The following is a 7,238-nucleotide window of genomic DNA, read 5'->3' as shown; positions in this document are numbered from 1 at the left end:
TCTGCCAACCTGCTCCGCGGCTCTTCTCAACAGGCTGATGGTATGGCTGCATTTTCGGCTGCTCTGCAGCCACATGCCTAGGATTCGTACCATGTTCTGTTCTTGGATCAGTTGCCCCTCTAGAACTACTTCCAGCGAGGCTTTGGTAGGATTTCTTCCGATCCTGATGATTTCCTACTTCTCCGTCGAACATCTGAGGCCTCTCTCCCAGACGTAGGCTCTACGCAGGTCGCAGCTTCTTGTAGTCTGTCTTGCTTCTCCCCTAACGATCCTTGGGTGACCCACACCGTGATGTCGTCGGCATATATCGCGTGTTGGATGCCCGGGATTTCCTTGAGTCGTCTTGCTAGCCCGATCATCGCCATATTGAACAGGACGGGCGATATCACGGAGCCTTGGGGTGTTCCTTTGCAAGGCGTGGTGAAGACGTCGCTTCTCAGCTCGCCTAGTCCCACGGTCGCTGTTCTGTCGCTCAGGAAGGCCCTGATGTAGTCGTGGGTTCTTCCCCCGCAGTTGGTGTTGTTGATGCCTTCCATGATGGCGGCGTGGCTCACGTTGTCGAAGGCTCCCTTTATGTCGAGGGCCATGACAACGTTTTCGCCACTTCTCGGCATTTTCTCGAGTACTTCCTCCTTGAGTTGGAGTAGTACGTCCTGCGTAGACAGGTGGGCTCTGAACCCGTACATGCTGTCTGGGTACAGTTGGTTCTTCTCTAGGTGCGACTGGATCCTTTTTGTGATTACTTTCTCGTACATCTTGCCCAGGCACGACGTGAGGGAGATCGGCCTGAGGTTCTCGACCTGGAGTTTCTTGCCTGGCTTCGGGATCATTACCACTACCGCGTGTTTCCACTCGGCCGGCACTGTTCCTTCTTGCCAGAGCTTGTTGAAGTAGGCTGTGAGCTGATCTATGGCTCCATCGCTGAGGTTTCTTATGAGCGAGTTCTTGATTCTGTCCGCCCCCGCTGCTGTGTTTTTTGTTGCCGACCTGATCGCCTCGACGACTTCCTCTCTCGTTATGGGCCGATCCATGGTTGGATTCTCTTCGCCCTGGTACTCTTCTTGGTAGCTTTCGACCTGGTCTCTGCCGTAGCATTTGACCCGGACTTCCTCGAGTAGCTGTTCGTCCGTGCCCGTGTACTGGTGCACCAGCCTCTGAATCGATTTGCCGCTTTCTGATTTGTTCTTGCTCGGGTCCATGAGGGACCTGAGGATCTGCCACGTCCTGGCCGTGCTGAGGGTGCCGTTCAGCGCGTTGCTGAATTGCTGCCATCCTTGCCTAGCCAGCTGCGTTGCATACTCCTCCGCTTGTTTAGTTATTTCGGCTATTTTAATCTTTAGCTTCCTATTGAACTTCTGTCTTTTCCAATGCTTGGTGAGCCCGCGTCTCGCCTCCCATAGCTTGAGGAGCCGCTTGTCCACCTCCGGAGTTTGTTCGGTTCTATCCACCTCTTTAGTATAGAGTTCTTGGATCTGTCTGAGTTGCTGGCTCCACTCCTCCGCAGATACAATGTCGCCCTTGATCTGCTTGCAGTGTGCTCTGAAGGCGTCCCAGTCCGTTAGGCGGACCTTGCCTATTTTCCGCTTGATATTGTTTGCGGTTGTGCTGATCCTTATTATGTGGTGGTCGCTTCCAAGGTTCTCGAGCAGGTTCTCCCATTCTGCTTGTCTGGCGCCCCTTACGAAGGTCAAGTCAGGGCACGTGTCTGGACTGACGCTTTTCCCCTGTCTAGTTGGGTGATGTTCGTCGGTTAGCAATTCGCACTCTGCCTGGTCTGCTGCAGCGCAAATGCCACGTCCCTTCTTGTCGTCTTTATTGTAGCCCCACCTCGGGCTCTTGGCGTTGAAATCACCTGCTATTACTAGGGTGTTGTTCCCCGCTAACTTTTTCGCCTCCGTAAAGAGCCTAATAAAGTCCCCATCTTTCTGTCTGGGCGGGCTGTATAGGTTTATAATATAAGTGCTTTTAGATCGTGCTTTCTTTTTGGGGATTATCTCCGTGATCACGTGTTCGATCCGGGTGTCCTCTATTTCGTTATGTGCTATGGCTACTACTTGTTTGCTAATGAGAGTTGCCGTACGGCCATTTTCCTGACACGTGTAGCCCCTAAGCGTAGGGGTGCAGTTTGTTTCCTGTAGCATAATTACGTCTGGTGGGGTTCCTCTGGCATAGATGAATTGCTGCAGGAGGCCTTGTTTTTGCCTGTACCCCCTGCAGTTCCACTGCCACAGCTCTAATTGTTGGATAACTTTCCTTTGTAGCCGTATGGCTGCGCTTGGGTGGATGCCAATGAGTAATTACTCCCTTATTACAAATTTACTCCACCTTGGGGGATTCCCCAAAACATTTGACCAAGGCAGGGGAAGACACTTCCGGCGGAGAAAGTATGAGCGGGCGTGAAAAGTACAGTGTCATCACGGAGAGGGTCACAACAGAGGCGCACAAGGACGGAAGAGCATGGAGGCAGGTCGATGTCTTCGGCGACGAGGGCTTTAATACATGGTGACGAGAGAGCAGCGTCCGGCAGCGATTGGGGCAAGGCAGAGAATCCGACTTCAGCGCGAGCGCAATCTATGACCGCAGCATGACGAGACAGAAAATCCCAGCCCAAAATAACATCGTGGGAAAAAAACGGCGGGACGACGAACTCGATCGTATATAGGACGTCCTGAATCAAAACTCGAGCTGTGCAAGCTGCTGACGGCTTGATGTACTGAGTGCTGGCCGTGCGCAGCGAGAGACCGGCAATTGGCGTCTTAACTTTCTTCAAGCGGCGACAAAGTTGTGCGTCTATTACTGAAATTGCGGTGCCAGTGTCGACAAGGGCCATGACAGAAATTCCCTCGACCGAAACGTCAATAAGGTTCGCAGGTGACAGCTGAGGTCTTTGGTAGTTCGACGGCGACGCAGCTCTTGCCTCAGGAACTGCGGCATCTAGTTTTCCTCTTGAGAATTATTTGGGCGGCGACGCATCGGAGAAATGGAGCGGCGTCGCGGTGAAGGGGAACGGCGGTCGGTAAACGCTGAACGGTCGGGGCAGGAAGGACGAGTCAACGGACGGGGCTCAGCAGACGTGGAGTACTGACGCGCTGGAGGCCAGTACCCGACAGGCGGTGCCGAAACTGGGAGACGGCGACGACAATGGCGGGCTACGTGCCCAGGCAATCCGCAGGTGTAGCAAATAGGCCGGTTATCCGTTGTGCGCCAGGGATCTCGGTCTCGTGGAGAGGGTCGCAGATAAGGTGCCGGCGCTGGTACGGGCACTGACACTGTAGGGTAAGTACGCGGCTCAGTTTGAGCGACGACTTCGGCGTAAGTCAGTGGACAGGCGACAGGTCTTGAGACGACGTTGGCATAACTCAGAGGGGTTGCGACAGGTTTGGGGGCGGCGTCAGCGTACGTCAGCGGAGCAGCGACATGTGATGTTGAATGGGCGGCGGAAGCACCTCAGCAACCTGCTCTCGAATAGCATGTTGGACAGCCGGGGCCATATATGGTGGCTACCCCTGAGGGCTAGGCAAAAGAGAAAGCTGGCGGGCCACCTCCTCACGCACAAAGTCTTTGACTTGCTGCAGCAGAGAGGAGTTATCAGTTGCGGCTGTCAGTCCAGCAAGTGACTGTACATGAGCTGAGTGCTGACGAGTCAGGACTCTGCTTACGCAGCTCCTCGAAGCTCTGGCACAGCGTGATGACTTCTGAAACGGTGCGCAAGTCCCGTGCTAGCAGCATTTGAACGGCGTCATCATCAATGCGTTTCAAGATCTGCTTTATCTTGTCAGCTTTCGGCATGCTGACGTTCACTCGGTTGCAAAGGGCGATTACATCTTCTATGTAGCTAGTGAAGCTTTCGCCAGCCTGCTGCGACCGTTCACGCAAGCGCTGTTCGGCGCGGAGTTGTCTTACAGCCGGGCGACCAAAGACTTCGGAGAACTTCGTCTTGAAGGCCGGCCAAGTTCCAACGTCCGCTTCATGGTTGCGATACCATAAGTTGGCGATACCGGTAAGTTAAAAAATGACATTGTTGAGCTTAGTATCGTCGTCCCATTTGTTATACAGGCTCACCCGTTCGTAAGATGCGATCCAATCTTGTTCATCTGTTCCGCTGAAGATAGCCGGGTCCCGCTGGCGAAGGGAACCGGCACAGATGACCGTCGGTGGGCCTGCTTGCTTGCACGGCTTGATGTTGGGTGTCCACAGGCATCGCAGGTGTCGGAAGAGTGCGGTTACGGAGCTCCAGAGCCAATATAGTCACCCGGCGACTCCACCAAATGTAAGACGGGGGTTTATTAATACCACTGGGACCTCAGGAGCAGGGCGGAAACAGTCTGCGGTCAGCCAAAGCGAGCCCAAAACACGCGCAGCGATGGCACTGCCGTCGCTACACAGATCGTTTGTCTTCGTCTTTACAAATTAATTAATCACCTTATCGACATATTTTTTTTTGCGCAGTATCCTCACATCATTCTCTTTCGATTACAACCACTATTTTAAGGCTACCTCTTCTGAGAACGTCACAACTGCTGCGGACACGTTTTGCGGACACGTTTTGGTGACACGACAACGCCAGCATAGCCTAGAAATGCTTTCGCATTAATAATAATGTTACGTTTCATACGAAATTGCAAGGAAGCGCTATGGAATAGCCGTTTTTGTTATGAGCGGCCATGCCGTCTTCGTTATAGCGATATTACAGAAGAGAATGTAACACGTGTGGTTATTGAAAATCGGACAAGCGCACGACTCAGGCCCATGGCTACCGCGAGATGGGGCCGTAGGTATTGCTAGTTGCGCCCTACCGCGTTCCTCTTAGGAATTCGAGCTTAAGAAAATGAAACGCAGTTTAAGAGAATCTGGACAATGGTACACGTGTCAGAAGAATACTGCACGAAGAAGCATAGAAACGCCTTTTTACTTTTGCGCAGAATCGAAGAGAGTGTGAAAAGAGCCCCCCTGCTGCTAAGTGGGCTTCTATATTCTAATTGATTTTTCATGAAATACACATGTTTTGAGCGGCAACAAAATAAAGCAAAGATAAGCAAGAACTGATCTGCTTGAAGGGCTAAAAAACATTTTTTTTCTGGTGCAGTTTCAAGGCATAATATTTCACTACAGTTGCAAAAAAAAAAAAAAAAACAGCAAAAGAAGCGAACGGGGGCTCTTTCTTGACAGAGTGAGGCACATGAAGTTTAAACATTTGTGAAAGTTATGCATCGCTTGGGCTTGTTTTTGCGCTCAGCAATAATGATCGATCAGTGCTGGTACAGCGTGTTATCGCAATGCAAGACACCGAGTCTCCCGCAGAATATCGCTAAGAAAAACACTGACTGGTAGTTCTTTGGTCTATCAAAAAACTTTATGAGGCTCAGCACTTTACTCTGGATAGGAAGGTTCTGGATATTTTAAAGATAAGAAGAATTAGGCTTCTATTTTCGCTTCGCAAAGTCAATTTCTCGAATGCCTTTGGCACTATGGACGCACAAGTAGAAGGAAATGCTTGAAAAGAAAACTGTTTGTGGGCACGGCACGGAAAAAAACTTAGCTTTTTGAAACGCGATGTGGAGATTTTCGTTGCAGTGGGAATCCTGGCGCAGGCAGGATTGAGCTGCAAACCTCCGTGCGCACTTTACTCTCCCTAGAGAATTTGTGAAACGTATAAGACATATAAGCTGTCCTTTTTGGTAGCGCGAAGGCTTGATGTTACCCTTATCGTGAAGGCTCACTCTGCACGCAGCAACAGGGGAATGGAGGAAAAATTAGAACTGCAAAGGCTCCTCGCCATACCCGCGAATGAAAGTACAGGCGAGAGCTGAGCTGACATGCTGTAACATCGTCTTCACCAAGTGTGTTTACTCTGAGTACTTGGCGACGGTTATAGACTCGGTAAGAGCACATCCTGCTAGGCTAATGTGACTGAGTCTTTCCGCGTACGATGGTCGGAGGCTGACATTTCTGGTCGTGCTTTAGGCCCCAGCTCGTCTATCTCCTTGGTTCGGCGTTGACTTAATTGCAAGTTTCTGTTTCATTTAGCGAACACGCGGCTTCGCGTGAGATATCCTTGTGATTTGTCTTTTCGTTTGCTATCACGGTGTCGAGTGCACTTCTGCGCTCGCCCTTGAGCGTATTCGTGCGCTGCTATTTGGTTGTCGAGGCGCTTCAGCCCGTGACAGCGCCGGCTTCTCGCGACATGAGCCCAGATTCTCGCTAGAACTGAAATCACCATAAATGGCCGTCGCCAGAAAAACAACCCTTGTGTTGATTGAACCACCTGTCAGATAATGAACGATTCATGTGAAACAACAAGCTAGTGAGATGAGGGTCACAAAATAATCATTACCTAAGTAGCTCGACCCAAGCATGTGTTTTATTCTGGGCAACGTTTCCCAACTGGCAAAGACAGGGAAGGAGCGAGACAGTCGCACGCTCGATGCTGTGCTATAAGAACAACATTACTCAGAAACACGGCGTCCACTGCAAAAAGTGACAAGACAATGGTTTTCATAGTTGATTAATGTGCCTTCCCTGCGCAAAAAATAAGTTCGTGGAAGAAAACCGATAGGAACGAATACTTTCTTCGCTTCTCCGAACCACAATAGACGTGTCACTGAACCTTCAGATGTTTAATTCCTCCATAGTTATCATGGCATTGTTTCACACTTTTGGCCTTGGGCAATATTCATTAAGCTGAACTGATTAGGACGTGGGTCTTCTACAGTGCACCGATTAACGTTGCGCTGGGTAGCTTTTGGTGACTAATTTATGCTGTCGTGTTTCCAGTAACATTCCACGTCTAGTTTGGTCGTCACAAATGCTTGTATGCGTAAAAAGCAGTTAATTAACTAACATAGTCCTGAAGATAACATGCACATGCGTGCCGCTTTCTTTTCCTTTACATTGGGGCGTCTTTGCTTCTTGAAAGATGCAAGAGTAACAACAAGCAAGCTTAGGTGACACCGATGAATTAATAAGCACTTAGCACCTTCCGGTCACGCTTTTAGGGGGCTGAAACTTGGGGGAGTATTCGAGAAACGCTTACAAGTATTTTATTCGTTGTTAGGTGGACTTCAGGGCTGCAGCGTAGGATAAAATTGGTTTTGGTGTCAGTGGCATGAATGTGAACTTACGGCTTCGAGTTATTCCGGCAAATCAAAAATATTGTCCCGGGTGGTGTGACGGCAGGAATAGTCTTTTCATATGAACTGTTCACTGAAACTGCTTGTAGAAAACAAATGCGCTTGCCG

Source organism: Amblyomma mixtum, chromosome 5 (assembly GCF_055824585.1).
Source record: "Amblyomma mixtum isolate Tamu chromosome 5, ASM5582458v1, whole genome shotgun sequence".
NCBI classification, from domain to species: domain Eukaryota; kingdom Metazoa; phylum Arthropoda; class Arachnida; order Ixodida; family Ixodidae; genus Amblyomma; species Amblyomma mixtum.
Note: the sequence above shows the minus strand (reverse complement) of the source record.